The sequence below is a fragment of the Megalops cyprinoides genome, chromosome 17 (genome assembly GCF_013368585.1).
Source record: "Megalops cyprinoides isolate fMegCyp1 chromosome 17, fMegCyp1.pri, whole genome shotgun sequence".
Lineage (NCBI taxonomy): Eukaryota > Metazoa > Chordata > Actinopteri > Elopiformes > Megalopidae > Megalops > Megalops cyprinoides.
In genome coordinates this window covers 3,505,805-3,522,273 of record NC_050599.1, presented here as the reverse complement: position 1 = coordinate 3,522,273, position 16,469 = coordinate 3,505,805, and the positions used below count along the sequence as shown (strand labels likewise).

Below are 16,469 nucleotides of genomic sequence, written 5' to 3'. Positions count from 1 at the left end.
AATATTTCTCCTACCAAATAAAATGAGTAACAGTTGAATATGTAAAATGGCATACCCTCCGTCATGCCAAATAAACATTATTCAGTTAACATTAAGAATAAAGACATCACACCAAGCGCTGGAGGGAATGTCTGTTTGGATTTCCTACTGTTACCCACAGCAGCACCCTACACACACAGCAAACACTCACGGTTATTTCAGGAGTATTTATGCGCGCAGCTGACTAACTTGCAGAGCTTACATTTTACATTTATACAGCTGAATATTCACTGATGCAAATAAGCTTAAGGACCTTCCTAAAGTATATATCATCCTTATTCTGTTTCGGATTCAAACCTGCAGCCGTCCGGAGGCGGGACTACTAAACTCCACTGTTGTCCCCTTTTGCCATTCCTGTGCCCACCTCTCACGACTGAAGAACTCCAGACCCACAATGTCTTTATCTCTGACAGCACACAGTCACCCGCGGAGAGCACAGGAAACTCTGGGAAGCCCCCCTCACGCGTGGAGGGTGACCCCGCTCATATTTTACCCTGATTGTGAGTTGTCATCCATCAAAGAACTGGCTCAGAGAGACTGACCAATGACACTGCAGTGGGTGTGTCCTCTGCCCTTTCTTAGACCCCTGCTGTGTGGCTGGGAAGTTTCTGCTGAAAATAACAGAACATATTTATGACATATAATTTATCATTATGAAAGCTCCCCCGAGTGGTACTCTGAAAGACCACTCCGAAGACAACATTCATGACTGGGGTATGGGATATTTTCAGATCGCTTTTGGTCACCTTAACAGCAAAAGGAACGGCTGGCACAAACACTGCTACTCTGAAAGACTCCGCAAGACTCGCCGCTAATCAGCAGGAAAAGTGGAAAAAAAAGACATTCTTTCCTTTTCAGGATCTTTTTGTGAGGAGTCTCTATTGGTGGTCTATGTTGCTAGATTCACGCACACAAAAGGAGGCAGGTCAAGCCCTCGGATGCAGCTAGGCAACTGGGCCTTTATGCAGCCCTACGGAGAACTCAGAAAGGGAGAATGCCAGGGTCTCCGTCTCTTCAGGGAGTGGATACCAGTGGGAGCTTGTTATTTTGAAGGCGCAAGAACACGAACGGAAAGAAAAACATCATCCATTTCGCTTCAACCGCTCCGTCGGGTTGTTGAGGTGTTTGTGTGTCTGAGCAGAGACAGAGAGCTGTTTGAGTGGTGTGGTTCACCCCGCAGGGCTTCCTCTTATCACCCCAATGGCAGTGTTTACGACAGCAAGCAGGGACTCCAGGGGAAAGGGGGTAAAGCTAGGTGTCCTGGGGGGGGGCGGGGGTCAAAGCATCCCCACGGGGGCATTCTCTAGCCCGGCATGTCACTGAGCAAACTCCCAGGTGTCCGAGTTGACGCTGAAGGTAGAAGAATGGGAAGAATGTTCTGGTATTTCAGGCCAGGTCTGTGTGTTTGACTTCCTCCCATCACTCTTCGGGGTTTGAGCAGTGTCAGTCTGAGAGCAGCATCCAGGGCTCTGTGAGAATGAGCCCTGCTAAAGATCCCTCTCCCCGCAGGGGGTCAGGGCCGGGCACCGAACTGGGTGGGTCTGCTGGAAGTCCAAGAGTTCATTCCAAGACTGAGAGGGGCACTGCTGGACTTTGTCCTCAGAGTAAAATAATTAAGCAATGATGACCTCCTTTTTCATTCTTATGCAACATTTTTCATTCGTTTGAGCAATGCTGGGTAACAGATGATTATGTGTGTGAATAATATGTGCTTATATTTGCTACTGACAGGTGACAACAAAGCAACATAGTGTTTGCATTGAACGCCTCCCTGACACAATACTTACAGAACAGCAGGACAAAAAACAATGCAAGTGTAAGCTATGGAAATCTTTCAGTTTCCTCTTTAGTGTTGCTTATTCAGCATTTTGGCCTTTTGGAGTTTGTCCTGCAATGTATTCCTTCCCATAAAATATTCCAGACAAAATCAACCTCCTAAACATTACTTTAGCTTACTGTAAAGTTGGGTGCATAATCAAGTAGATATGTTGTAGTAAATACAAAATACAGATACCCTAAATATAAATGTACTCGTCAACAGCTCCAGGACTCACATCTTCACTGCAACTGTGTGCTGTTAACTGCTATGAATGGTAAATGGATATATGACCGCATACTTCATTGTAACACTGTTCTTACTATTCAAACTATGTAAGGAATCCCACTACCAGTGGCTTAAAAAGTAAAAAGCAAACTGTACTCTAAGAACCTCGAGAAAAGTGCCTGATTGAGTGGTTTGAAAAGGGAGTGAAGTGGGGTAATGTCTAAATTAAGCCCAAGGAATGCCATTTCTTGATTAAGCTCCATATTCTTTTACGGTAGCTACGAGAGGGGATTGCATCACAAGCTGACTGGGCCAATAGGATCTTACTACGCTAGCGCTACTGCAGGTCTGGCACGAGGCAGCCGTGACGTCAAAGGCCGGGTTCAAACGGGGACCAGATCAAAGCGATAGGTCAGAAAGGCCTTTGAGAAAACAGAAGAGGGTCTGACGGCATTTTTATTGCACTGGAATTGTACCGCTACCTTGCTGCTCCTTGCTTCATGTGTCCCCCGTGCTCCCCGTGGCGACACTCCGAGGCCTGCCTGCTGCAGTTAGCCTGCCACAAGCGGTCAATGAGCAAAGAAGAGAATTCGAAGGAAAACACATTTCTGACACAAAGACACGTTAACAGAAACTAACACTTCCCCTAAGAGGGCTGTCAAACCGTTTATGACATCTGGCACCGCAGACGGCCTGCTTTGCCAGACCCAAGAAGCGAGTCCTGCATCTCGATTCAGGAAAAATACTCGTCTAGATTTGCCAAATCTAAGCACAATGGGGCATTTAGTGCTATTCAGCAAAATGGTTTCTCTATACCAATATCCATGCTAAATGGTATTCAGCCACAAAGAAAAACCATCTGCTTAAAAAGTAACACCAGCTCTGGTGTTTAACACATCTGAAATCTAGTGTAAGTGTCAAGACTTTAAACAGGATAAGTGATATATGCCATAAAAGGCATAATATCAGTAAAAAAATCAACATTTGTAGAAATTGGAGAGCTCTTAGGCTTTCATATCACAAATAATGTATTAGCTTGAAGCTAGCAAAAAAACACATCTGGTCTTAGCTATAGTGGAGCTATAGTCCACAGATACCCATATTTAAGTGTGAAATTAGGATAGCTGATAGATGGAACTATGCAACACCTGTAGTGCTGCAGAATAAGAATGAATGTTAATGAATTATTCGATTCAGATACATGTAGCATAAAAAGGATCCCCTTAAGGACCAGTCTTGCACCTGCTCAGGTGTTACCTGCCAAAAAAAGCTCTCAGAGACCAGCCTGTGGGGTAACAGCATGTTATGCAAGACAGTCGCCCCTTATGACATTTGGAAGGCATGTCCTCCGCCTGGGGGTCAAAGGGACGCATGTGCACGATCTTATTGGTGGCAGCTGGAGCAGGCTTACCAAGCGTCAAGCAAAATGCACTCCCCAGTGTTTGAGGAGGAACCTCTATAATCAGCAGTGATATTGTTACCACAAACAAGATTTGGGAGATAATAGTGTCCGACTTTTGTCCTTGGAGTTGAGTCAAGGCAGCACAACATGAAAAGTCCCTTTCAAAAAAGCTTTTTCGGTAACAGCCAGTGAGAGGTACTTTCCTGTGTTTTTGGAGGGGGGGGGGGAGAGAACAGAGTGATGGCAGTCACAATTGGTCCGTGTGTAGGGAGATACATGCCACGCCCATCTGCCCATCCTGTCTCTCCACATGCCAGATTATTCAAACCCAGCCATCTGTCTTTTATACCACCAGCACCCCCGCCGCCACTGCCACCTCCACAGAGAAAAGGTCAGAAACAGATTAAATTCAAACTTTAACCCTCCTGCTAATCCCGGCATCTCATTCAGTGTGAGCGGATGGCTTCTTCGTTCTTGCATCTAAATTGTGTTCTGGGGGGTGCTCCTGAGTGGTTCAGCCTGTTAAGGCCCTTGTTGTGAGCACTGGCTGAGCTCTACAGCCCGGGTTCAAGCCTAGCAGTCATCTGCTTGCAATGGCTGGTAGGGTAGGAGTATCCGCCATCTGGTTTGGCTCTAGTGGAATAGGGTTATCTTTAATTCAGTATTTGCCTCCCGGCACACCGTGACCCTCGCAGTTCAGAAAACAGTCAGTGTACATGTGTATCAGCAGTTTGCTTTTTCTACAATCAGACCACAGGTGTTGTCCCTTTAGCAGCAGTGTATCCCTCTAGGTGTAAGGGATGCTGTTTCTGTGGCTTGGCTGACTCTTCCTGGAGCTGGAGCTTTATCCTTCTCTCACTGCTTACCGCTGCACGGGGGCCACCCTCCTTTGCCTCTCAGTAAGAATCTGGAGTTACTGATGATGATTCACGGTGCGTTTGTTTGTACTGGACGTGATTATCATCTGCCAAAAATATCCGAGTGATTCAAGCATGTTCAGACTGGGAACTGGACTGGCATTTCATTTAGCTCAAGATGTCTCATCCAATGCAATGCTAGACATGTTACTCTGAAATCCAGAGAAAACACGACAAACAATATCATGCATTATCCACTGAAATGACAACAACTGTCAATATCTACTGCCGATAGTGATCACATAAATACATAACCTCATGATCTGTATGAGGGCATCTGAAAATAAATATATAAATATCAATATTAAAAATACTTGGACATGCTGTATCATCAACATCAAAGTAACTTCACAATAATTAAACAGCAGACATCATTACATGATATGATGATCTCAAAGAATCTGAAGTTAATTGTGCTATGGTGCTTCAACATTCTGGATGCTGTTTAGTTTCATTAAGACACTACAGGTCCAGCTGTGTGTGGTAACTACACTGTAGCACTGTTCTGGGGTCTGTCCAATCTAGTTACTATAATCATCTGCTCTGAGCTCATTGTCCAGGGGAACTGAACAGAGAGGCCACTTATGTTCCTCACAAAAAGGCCTGCCTTTTACTGATGTTGTGAAGCAGCCCAGTAACCTCCCCCTACCTCACAGACACAGATACACACACACACACACACACACAGAGTAAAAGAAGGACAGAGAGGGGAAGACCTCGGTCCTGCTGACCAGCCTGAGGCCTCTGTAGAACAACCTATCAAAGTCAGCAGCCAGGAGCAACCTATCCTGCTTTTCCTCTGAAAAGCACCCCCCCCCCCCCCCCCCCCCACCAACTCCTGGGGCTTTGTTCAGACTTTCTCTTTTCAGCCGCTTAAAAGAGGACGAAACACCAATATTTTCCCTTTTTTTAAATCCTCTGCGCTTAAACACTTAATGAGCAGATGTGACCACACACCACTGAAGGAGCGGAGAACTAAGGACCCGCTCCGAACGGCAGCCATTTATTGTTTCAGAGCACCAATAAAAGAGGTTTAGAGCTAAAGCGAGGCAAAGGACTAAAGAAAAGCTCCTTTTACAGAACCACCGAGCTATTCACCATTTCCTTCAAAAGCCCACTAGGCAGCCCACACAATGGCTAATTTGACTAATGGCCAAATAAAAGACTTGTGAAATTCTCCTATTATGACTTTTATTAATATGGATTTTAAAAAGGGATTAATGTCTCCCAGATCTTAATTTAATTCACAGTCTGTAAATATTAAAAATGAAAAACAAGAAGCCCTTTGTAATTTTAGAGTAGGATTTATGAAAGCAGACAAGTGAATATAAAAACATCCTCCTGTGATCAGTCTCTTTGGCCAGGCATGCACTGCCTCACTGCACACAGCATTCCTCCTGGGAAGCACAGCTCTGATCAATGCTAATGTGCCTTATCCACGATCTGCTCGCAGGTTCTGGGAATCTGCAGACTGGGCTTGACGGGCCTCCATTAAGGGCCATAATTTGCCATTACACACCTGGTGCCCCCTGCCCTCTCCCTCCGCCTGCCCCACTAATCAGCTCCCACAGGAATTCAGCACGCTTTCAGACCGGTGAGCCCTTCAATCACAAACACGTATACACACGCGCACACACACACTACACCCAGATACACTACACATTAGAAACTCTACACGCACTTATACACCTCACACATACACACACCAAACACATGCCACACACATACACTACACACAGATACGCTCACAAACGTGTACACACATACACACACTTTCATGTCAGACGCAGACATACAGACACATGCGTGCAAGGACACACACATACTGCACGCAGATGTACACACACACACACACAATACACCACCCACATGCAGTGCACACCCACTACAAACAAAGCACAACAGGGGGTCTTCCATCCCACTATCTGTGATCAAGGCTTGGACCCAGGAGCAGGAGAGATTACCCCCACACTGCTTCACTGTCTCTGTGCACCCCTTTCCCTGGTGCTTTTCCAGGACCACACCACGCTGTCGTCTCCCCTCACATTCCTCTGTCGATCCCACAGTCAAAGATTTACACACAACTTAGTGCCGCTTTTCATGGCTTCCCTGAGAAGACGTGCTGTGTGATGCCACACGTGGAATTGTTCCAAGCTCCCTCTCAGAATACAGAATTCTCTCTTTCAGCTGAAGCCGTTTTGATAGATCATGTGTTTATAATTTCAAGCAAACCATAAAAAAAATACATGGTGGATTTAACTTGAGTTCAGTGTGGCAGGGAAAAAATGAGTTTAGTGTTCAACACAAGGAAAATCAGATATGTTTGTACTGTAACAGAATGAATGTATGAACTGCTCTAGCAACATATCTCTAGTCAGTTCCACAGACAAGTAGTCAGCATTTCATACATTTTACAGTTTTTATGCATGTAACCCCACAAAGAGGGGCGGCCTCTTTATCGAAGCTTCTCAAAGGTTTTAACTATCAGTACTTTACGCCTATCACAGAAACCAAGTGCAAGCCATTCACTGAACCCCTGATCGTTTATTTTCCTCTTGGAACGGATTCAAATGTAACTTTATCCCCAAAAGCTGTGGCCTTTAAATTCCTATAAGCTCTATGTGAGATGGAGTTTTTCACTGGCCTTCAGGGGATTTTCGGCTCATTATGTCCTCTTAGAATGGTAATTACACTCGACCCATAATCGACTCTGACAATAAGGTCAAAGAGAGTTTCTCTTACACTCCAGAGATGCCAAATTACCCTGGTATTTTTCCCCTTTGATATGTCTGCGTTCTCTTTCCACGCTGTCCGCTCTTACTCCGCTTACAATAACTTAGCACCGCAGGAGATTTCCTGGAGTAAAATCACCGCACTGACTGAGGTGTGTGCGTCAGGTATCCCCTGATCAAGTACTTCAGCACAAGGGCCCGGGAGAGTCAGACATGGGAGGAGGAGTCTGTCTAATTCAGGATGGCCACTCTTCACATGGTTGTTAGCGTGGATAAGTTGATAAGGGTAAAAGATCAACAACAGTGTTCCCGCAGCGCTGTGGTGTCGGCTGCGTGGGTTACTCCGTGTTGAGACATCTCCAAAAACCCGTACGCGCATCCTAATTTTGATTAGGAAGACGTCGACAAACACGTCAAAAAAACGACAACTATTTCCCATTCAAAACAACATTTCTCAAGAAAGCCTTTGTGAAGCTTGCCTGTCAAGGTTCATGTCTAACAGCACTCCGTCGGTAAACTAAAGACTGTTCGATTAACACCAGTGAGAAGGATCTCACTAGCCAAACAATTCCTTCATTGTACGGCGGTTCTGCACATAATAACAAAGCTTCAACTAATACCAAAACTATTTCATAAATATCGGTGTAGACGCACTCAGACGTCCCAACTGCAAATCCGCCTGTAATTAAGTCGTTGGTGGAGCACGGGAACGCAGCGACGCGAATGAACTGTAAATAGCAACAGGGTACTTACGGAGGCAATCGAATTCACAAAGTTAGGTTTATCCGGGCTGCGAGAGAGAGAGACACAGCTGCGCACAGCCCAGCACACGGACCGCAGAGTGGCGGGGAGGGCGCACAGCCGAAATAAACAGCACTCTCCCTTACGCACCGGGAGCTCCGATTTGCATGTGTATAGCGTCTGCGGCAAGGGGCTGTCAGCGGACAGAATGAGGGAGCGCAGCGCCTTCCCCCTCCCGGACGAGCTTGTCACTGGCTTGTCTGTTGTTACTACTCTGCTAGTGAGCAGCAGTTCCGGTTTCTGCCTCACCAAATGCCCACGGGCAATTTCTATTACCTATTCAATCCCCCCAAACCGACAGTAGAGAAAGGAAAAAGTTTTTAATTAGCTTAGAGACTGGCAAACGCTGACATGCTTTGGGCTATGCGATCTGAGGTTGCCATGCTACCACTTGGAATTCTTATCTTGTTCGTTACAGAATTCTTGTGAGATCTGAGTCCCATAATAAGTATTATACAACACACTATCACTGTGACTCATAAACATAAAAAAAAAGAAATTATGCATTCATACATGTTTTACGATGGCTACTTTCCCTTACCATGTCGGCCCCTGTGCAGGATGGCACACTAAAAGGGGGGGGGGGTGGGGGTTAGACAGCAGGACTTGGCTGAGCATCTTGGGAATGTTTATATTCCACAGCTCCCTATCAGCATGACTGAAGAATTCCTCCTATTCAGCTCCACTCTGCTGCAGTCAGGGCACTGGGTACAGTTTAAGACTTAATCTGTTTTTTTTTTTTTTTTGAGGCTTTGCAGAGTGGGTTTTATTTGATTAGCCAATGCCTCGCAGGCAATACAATAACAGATAAAAAAAAAATCCACATTTCAAAAGCAAAACATTTTATCGCTTAGTTACTGTGATAAGGTTTTGAAGATATAAATATTCTGGTGATATTATTTCGCAAGCTGAGAAGGAGATTTGTATGCACAGGCTGAGTGCTGTGTGTGTCTTTCCTTCCTTCTTTTCACCTGAAATGTAGGCTACCAGGCTTTAGATTTACTGTACTATAAGGCAGAAAATGCTCCATTCACATTAAAAGGCAGAGTGTTTTTTCAGGTTGCTAAACGGTCTGTTGATACAGAACTCTCTGGGTTTTAGAAAGGGTGACACTGGAACTCGCTTCCTGTGACAAAAGTGTTAGTTGCTGAAAAATGTCACGTTGCATATAGCAACAACATCAATTGATATTTTATTTGATGTATTTTATTCCCAGGACGCACTGCTTCAGTAATAATATCCCCGGCAGCCCCTCCAAATGCTGATCACCATATGTGTGAATGCTGTGTTAGACCATTTCGATTGGCAATACATTGTTCCCTTAAATGTAAACGAATTACACTTGCTTAGTCCTTTTGTCTTCTTAGCCAAGATAGAGCCAGAAGACTGTGGTGTGTCAGACATCGGGTACTGATCTGCAGGAATGGCACTGCTGTACAAATAGCGAACAGTTTGGAGATTATACCTAAAGGAGAGCTATGTTTAAAAACAATCTTTTAATCTGTTGCATAAAATCACATCCTTACATTCACGATTAAGCAGTCTGATTCACAGTATGCTCCAGAGATAAAGCGAATTTTGAATCCAGACAATATTCATAACATAAGTCATGTCTTTTTAACATGCCTCAAGCAAGATCTGATAGATCATCGATAGTTCTCCACTAAAGCCTAATCTGAATTCACATCTATAAATCAGATGAAGGCTGGGATTTCTTACATAAAAATAAACTGGGATAACAATCCTGAAATAAATACAATGTACTGCTATTTGTATTTTTGTACAAATTAACCCAGAGGGGGGTTAACATAGTTATAAATGCAAAGTGAGTACCCATATAGATAATCTAAAAAATGTAAAATATCACTTCTTTTTTTGTCATATCTTGCAGCAAAACACTTTCAAGATTTCTTTCTGAAATCCTACTGATAATATTAAAGTTCTGACAAAAACCAAACATGAAAAACAATTGCAAGGTTGACCTCTCCTCACCTGTGTTTACAAGAACTTCTTCATATTTGTATGACTCATACCGGACATCTGATATGATACCAGCGCTAGCAGTTAACGTAAGCCTGTGCCCCTTCACAGTTCTTTCAGGGGGATATCATAAATGTGTGAAGCAGAAAATATTACCAGTATATGCGTGCAGTTTTTGCATTCCCATTAGTGTCCACCATCAGATTCCTTCACTGAGAGATCTACACCTGCGTTCTCAGGTGCACGGTACCCCCGGGCCAGGGGCTGGGGTGGGGTCCCCCTTCCTGCATTGTGTGGGTGTGTCTGGGGAAGTCTGGATGTGTCATTCCTCTGTCCATTGTGCCTGGCCCTGATGTGCTGGCGTGTAAAGACAACGGCTTCCGTGAGAATGCAATCTGATATTGAAGGAGAGATGTTTCAATCTCAAATCCTGATTCTAATCTCTGGGAGAGAAGCTACAATGCATTATGATGTTTTAAATTTCTTAGTGCATTGCTTATTATTGCCACTGTCTATCCCTTGTATGTGTCATTAATTAATTTAGAAATATGAAGAGGCTGATCTTGATGACTATAAACAAATGCTTCCCTTTTAACTTAGTATGAACATGTAACTGTCCCCAATAGCTTGTTTTTCCAAACCTTGTGGTAAATCAGCCTTTCTTCATTAATTTCACCTCTGTCAGGATTTGTGTGCCTGCTCATTCATTGGGTTATTTGATAATTGTTTAATTGGCCACACCCCCTAATTAAGAATACCAGGTGGTATTAGTACAAGGAGGATTGCAAGAAGGGAGAGTACAAGGAAACAACAGGGAAATCTGGGTGAAGGATGTTACTCCTTGCTTTAAACTAGTTTAATCCTAGTTTGATGTACCTCCAGACAGATAAATACCAAATAAGCCAGCTAATTTTTTGCATCACAAATCCAAACCAAAACAAGATAGTTCACAGCATCAACAGCAGGACGCCAGATACATGCCAACAAATGAGTATTCAAAACACGCTGTAATTGAGCTGGAAAAGAATATAGTGGGTTCTCGCAAAGCTTTAACACCCTGTGGAAACACACAAAAAATTAACTTTTATAAATTTTGTAACCTTCCATGCTGACAATGGTCCAGTGAAGGTTAATTAAACCTGACTAGTGAATGGCTGGAGAGTGAAAGACACCAGACGCACCTGTTTACCAGCAATTTGAGTGCAAATCTAAATTAATTAGGTGCTCCTATTCTCAAGGTAGATGCACAGAAGACACTTTTTTATAGTGATCCTTTATCAACACATATTTTATAGAAGAGAGGGATGTCACGCCTTACACCATTTTCAGTGCGATGTGAGGAAATATCACGTGACCAGCCACAGAAGAACAAATGAATGCCACACTAATCTGTGCATCTGGAGGTGCAGGCAGATGCAAGGCGCCATCATATCAAGCTCAAGAGAGATGCCACTTTTATCCCTGAATTGGGATAAGAAGCAGTTTACCCACGACGGTGCAGAGAAGATCTAAAAATAAGCTTTTTCTTAAGAGGATTTTGAAGCAGGAAAAGATGCTAATGTGTGTTGCGCAAAAGTACTGTATTATAGCATCCTGCCACGCACAAAGCAATCGTACACAGTCTGTTTGAGTTGTACACCATCCCGCTGCTTTAAATCTGAGTGGCAAAAATACAGAGAGGAAACGACATGGCTGTTTAAACAAGACTTGTTTATACTGTTTGGTGTTGTGTCTTTATTCGTCCTGTGTTTTTGCTGTAAGGACGTCCAGCCGCAGGTGAGGGTTTTGGGAGTGAGCCTGCACAATAACGTGAACATAGCTTGTGGCTGGAATGTCGTCCAGTTCATTCAAACGGCATGCGTCAGGGAGTGCCATTGTGAATAAAAGCCAGATTGTGGAGAGGGAACCCAACCCGCCTCACCGAGACCAATCTGAGGCATAATGACAGTGCGAGCATGTTATCCACTCTGGCCCACCTCAACACCCTATCGGATGACTCCCTGCACTGAGAGAGAGAGGGAGAGAGGGGAATTTCTACTGAAAAGGGATGAGTAATTGGGAGAGGCCTCTCGCCCATGTCCTGGGGAAATGACTACCTACCGCCAGAGCGCAGGAGAGCAGGAGTTTTGAAGGGGGGGGGGGGGGGTACCAGGCTGATAACATTACTGGAATCTAGTAAATTACTGCACGGGTTCTGTGTAGGACAGAGCAAAACAAATGTGTCCATCTGGGAATGGGCCAATCTGGGCAGGCACCAGTGCACGGCATTTGATACGGAGAAAAGGGGGCGGGGATCAGGCTTCCAGGCCCGGCAGACAGCAGAGAGCTGGGATAGGGTTTCAGAGGCTGCGACCGCATCAGGGAAAGTGCCACTTCTGTGGCGGCAGCTGCTTCAATGCAATCGCTAATGGGTGTTTACACACCCCCTCGCCCTCTCACCCAGCCCGAGGAAGACCCCTCAGCACTGCTTCTCCTCCCACGGCCTGGCTGAAACCCGACCTCGCCCACGGCTCTGATTTCAGCGCTGACGGCGGGCGTGGTGTCAGCGGCCCCTCGCCGAAATTCGCTGGAGGTCCCGGACCCTGGGGCGGGGCTGATGCCACTGCTATGCCTCATAGCCTCTCCAACTCCAAGGGCTTCCACGCTTCTGTGGCCTTGTGCTTGCTTTGCCTGGACGTCCGGGCCCTTACCTTGAAGTGCAGCTGTTTAGAGCACATATCTCTCCCTGACTTAAATAAAAACGCTGTGAGCAAATAAAGGCCTGAGAACGTGGGAGTTCAGCGTTCGTCCACTGTCTTGTGGACCGAAAAATGAGGCGTGTTGGATTACGGCCAGGCTAAGCCCGTCTGAAGGGAACGGCCCCCGGGCAAAGGCATCCCGTTGCTGTGCTGGACGCCGGGAAGGTGACATCATCTCTAACTGTTTTCATCCAAATCTAAGGCAGATTACAGATCAAAGGCCACAGACTGATCCCCTCCTGCTTAAAAGGAGGACTTTGTGCAGTAGGTCCTTCAAAATTTATTCTACTATGCATTAAATCCATTGAAATACAGCTACCATATTGGACAGTTTTTTTGATGTGTATTTTCCTGTCTGGCACAGAATGCACTGGACATTCTAGAATCCCAAATCAAAGCAGCTTGAATTGTTGTTTGAAAAGAGGACTGCTATCAAATATAGTTATTGGACTCACATTCATACAACCCGTTTAAATCAATGGGTGTGTCTGCTAGGTATGAGCCTTGAGTTTCTGAATGAGAATCATTGGGAACTATCAGAACAGACATTCACAAACAATCACTGGAGCGAAATAACAACATTTCACCACACTCAGAGCCAATCCTAAATCATCTGCTATGACTATATGGAGAGTCATAATACCTTGTCCTTCTCATCTCAAACGCTTTGCTTTTTCTTATTAGTGTTACTATTAGCAGCACTTTTTTAATACAAAAGATTCAGGCTACCTCTTTTTGAAACCACTTGCTCCACTCTGCTGAGGGACAACACAAGAATTTCCAAATCAGAGCTCTACCTCTCAAGTCAATTCACCTTCTCGGCTAGCACGTTTTTTTGGACGATTTCCAAAAAGTGTGTCATTACAGTCAGCACACATCAGTCAAATACACTTTTTGTACTCTGACTCTATCTGATTACGAACCTACAGCCACCGAGAAAATGTCAGCCGTGTTCAACACAACATCATGCTGTCAACACGCTATATCTCTCTGGACCCACTCCTCCATGTGCAACAGCAGGATGGCATAACTAAGATCAGCACCTGTCACAGAAACTTTACGAATGTAAATCTTTGAGGTGCAGGGCTGTAGCCCATTCTACAGTAATGGGTAGTATTACTAAATTGCCCCATGGCCACTCCACCTGCCTCAAGCTGCATGTCAACAGACATAACTTATTCATCTCCTTCTTTGAAATAGTGTTATCTCTGTTGTGGTTCAGTGTTAGAAAGGGCAGTATTCTCTGCATCAACTTCACAGAGAATATTTGAAATTTGATGCTGGACATTTATGATGACATATTTACACCAGCTTTGAATATAATGTAACACAACATACATCTTATAGGCTCCCTCTTCTCCGTTCTGCTTTTTTGACTCCCTCTGAAGCGATACAGCGGCCTTGTGTTGAGATGAGTTTGCGCTTAGATATAGTTAAGCTATGAAACATATCGAAAAACCTCAAATCTGAGAATTCACATGCACATTAATACCCAAAGACAATTTACACCAACACATACACCAAAGGTCAGCAGATCCCACTGCAGCCAGCTTGCACTTTGCCATCATCAGTGAACCTGGGAATGTTCTAAAAGACATACTTTGTCACAAACACATTTCATATTTGGAAACAGGCCTTCTGAGAGGAAACGTGATATGGGACGGCAGCTCGTGCCTCTGTGTTTTTTCTTTAAAGCTCACCTCCCGCACTAACCCCCGGTCGATCTGACACAGTAGCGACACAGCCAGACTGTGTCGGCCACATGGCATGGCCCACATACACGAGAGACTGGGGCGGGGGGGCAGCCTACAAGGGTGCAAATGCAGAGAGAAAGCGGAGAAGCGGACGATCAAAGGCCAAACGGGCAGGCCTCCAGCCGGCCCCTCCCCTCTCCCCTCTCCCATCTGCGAACACAACCTGCCTGCCGTCTGTCAGGAGTGTGGGGAAGCCTCTCACTCACCACCCTCAGCTGCTCACAGACCACCCTATCCCCCCGCCGGCTCCACCCGTCCAGTCAGGTGCCAGCTCTCCTTCCCACCTGTATGCCCTTTGGACCATTCCCCAGACGAGGGCGGAAACACAACGGTGGCTACAAACTCAAACAAATTTGCATGCATATTAAGCACAGTTCTGCCTATGCATGGCAGTAAGTGGAGTCAATATACCCCCAGGGGATTGGCAAGACTAACGTCTTTGATAAGTACCACAGGCAACATCTGCACCTAGTTATGGGAAGAAAGCTTGAACAGAAGGAGGAAATTATCTCAAGTTACTTATGGCCTGAAAATGAATATTAGTGCAAACTGTTATAACATTAATTAAAACACCTTTTAATGAACATGTAATAGGGTGTATGAGTATATAAATGTGTCAGTACACGTTTGCATTAACAGAGCTGAAAAGCTACAACAAAGGTGTCAACATAAACCGTCATTTTACTTCCTCCCCAAGCTATTCTGCTGTGTTTAATTGGATTATTTCACGACAGGAAACTGTGAAGCAGTTTACAAACATTCAGTAATTTGCAAAGCGACGTGGCCAATGGACCGTTAAAGCAATTACACAATAAGAAATAATTAAGTCAAATCAGGGTTGCCCGGAGGAAAAGCGAAAGCTAGAGAAGCCACCCTTTTGTTAACCTCGTTTCTGTGATAACTAGGCACATGTGCACAAAGCAGAATGACCCAAAAAACAATCGAGATGAAACTGATAGGAAAGAAAGACCAAGAGATGTCGCTCATGCGAATTACAGAGCTCACTGTTTTCAGCTCATCCTACGTTTTTGAGGATTTATTTTTTTATCCAGATTCAGACTTCCGTTCCCTTCTTTAAGTTACGGGATAGGAAATATTACTTTCCTGTACTTTTTGTATGCTCCCAATTGTAGAGTTAAAGCTACAACCCCTGGCGCGGACATTTTTTTTATTTGCTTCAAGCGATTGCGTTGGCAATAGCCTACTTATCGTTACAGATACGCATATATATGGCTACATGACATAATGTACGTATATTGTACATTTCATGAGTGAATAATGTTGACGCGTAGATATCAAAGAAGTCCGTTGAGTTTAATCGACACGTCCCAACCGACGCTACTGCGTGTTGAGTAACCATGTGCACAGGTGAAAACAAACAGCATTTCCCAACAGCATCTAACCTCTGAAACTGTAATCATCAATAACAGTACAAACATAATATTTTTCCCGAGAGTTTTTGCTTCACGGTATATAAGATTTCAAACCCACAAACAAGCCACAGAAACGTACCTTATATCCAGGAATAGAGAGTCCTTAACTACTTGACGATATTAACTCGACAAGAATGGAAGTCTAACTAATCACATCAGACAAGGAAATATGCAGGGTTTAGTCATGTTGTCACAGAGCGCCATCCGATGGATGAAGTTTGTCGATTACCGTTGTGTTGTGTTACATAATGCTAATTTACATCTCTCGCATGGAGAGGTACCTGTGAGTGACCTTCGGAGAGTGCAAGCGCCTCCGGCACTTCAAGATGTCCAATTAATCCTGAAATCAAATACTTTCTTGCTTGTCACGTAGACAACAATTGTACCAAGTTTCGTTTGAATCTGCCCCCTATCTTTGAAATTACTCTGCTAACATCCTGACAGAGACAGGCAGGCTGACAGACTGCCGTACGGACAGACAGACAGACAGACACATGAAGAAACTCATGTAACTTCCGCTCGGCTCTTCCCTCCGGTATTACAGGTAATGTTGTAAGGGAAGAAGATTATGTAAGAATTCAATCACTGCGCTTTTGATAGAACGCCGTATAGAAGTGTCTGGGATGACA

General features: G+C 44.6%; 1 protein-coding gene across 2 annotated transcripts in view; it reads right to left on the bottom strand.

Annotated features, from left to right (window-relative positions):
• Window positions 1-15,994, bottom strand: part of ankrd6b (ankyrin repeat domain 6b) — a 35,398-nt gene extending 19,404 nt beyond the window's left edge. The window contains exon 1 of one of the 2 annotated variants that reach the window (XM_036550047.1): window positions 15,920-15,994. The gene's annotated coding sequence lies outside the window, so the exon portion shown is untranslated. Of the gene's footprint in view, window positions 1-7,887; window positions 7,967-15,919 lie in introns of those variants that run through there. The other variant, XM_036550049.1, reaches the window with a different exon arrangement.
• Between the last annotated feature and the right edge of the window lie 475 nt (window positions 15,995-16,469).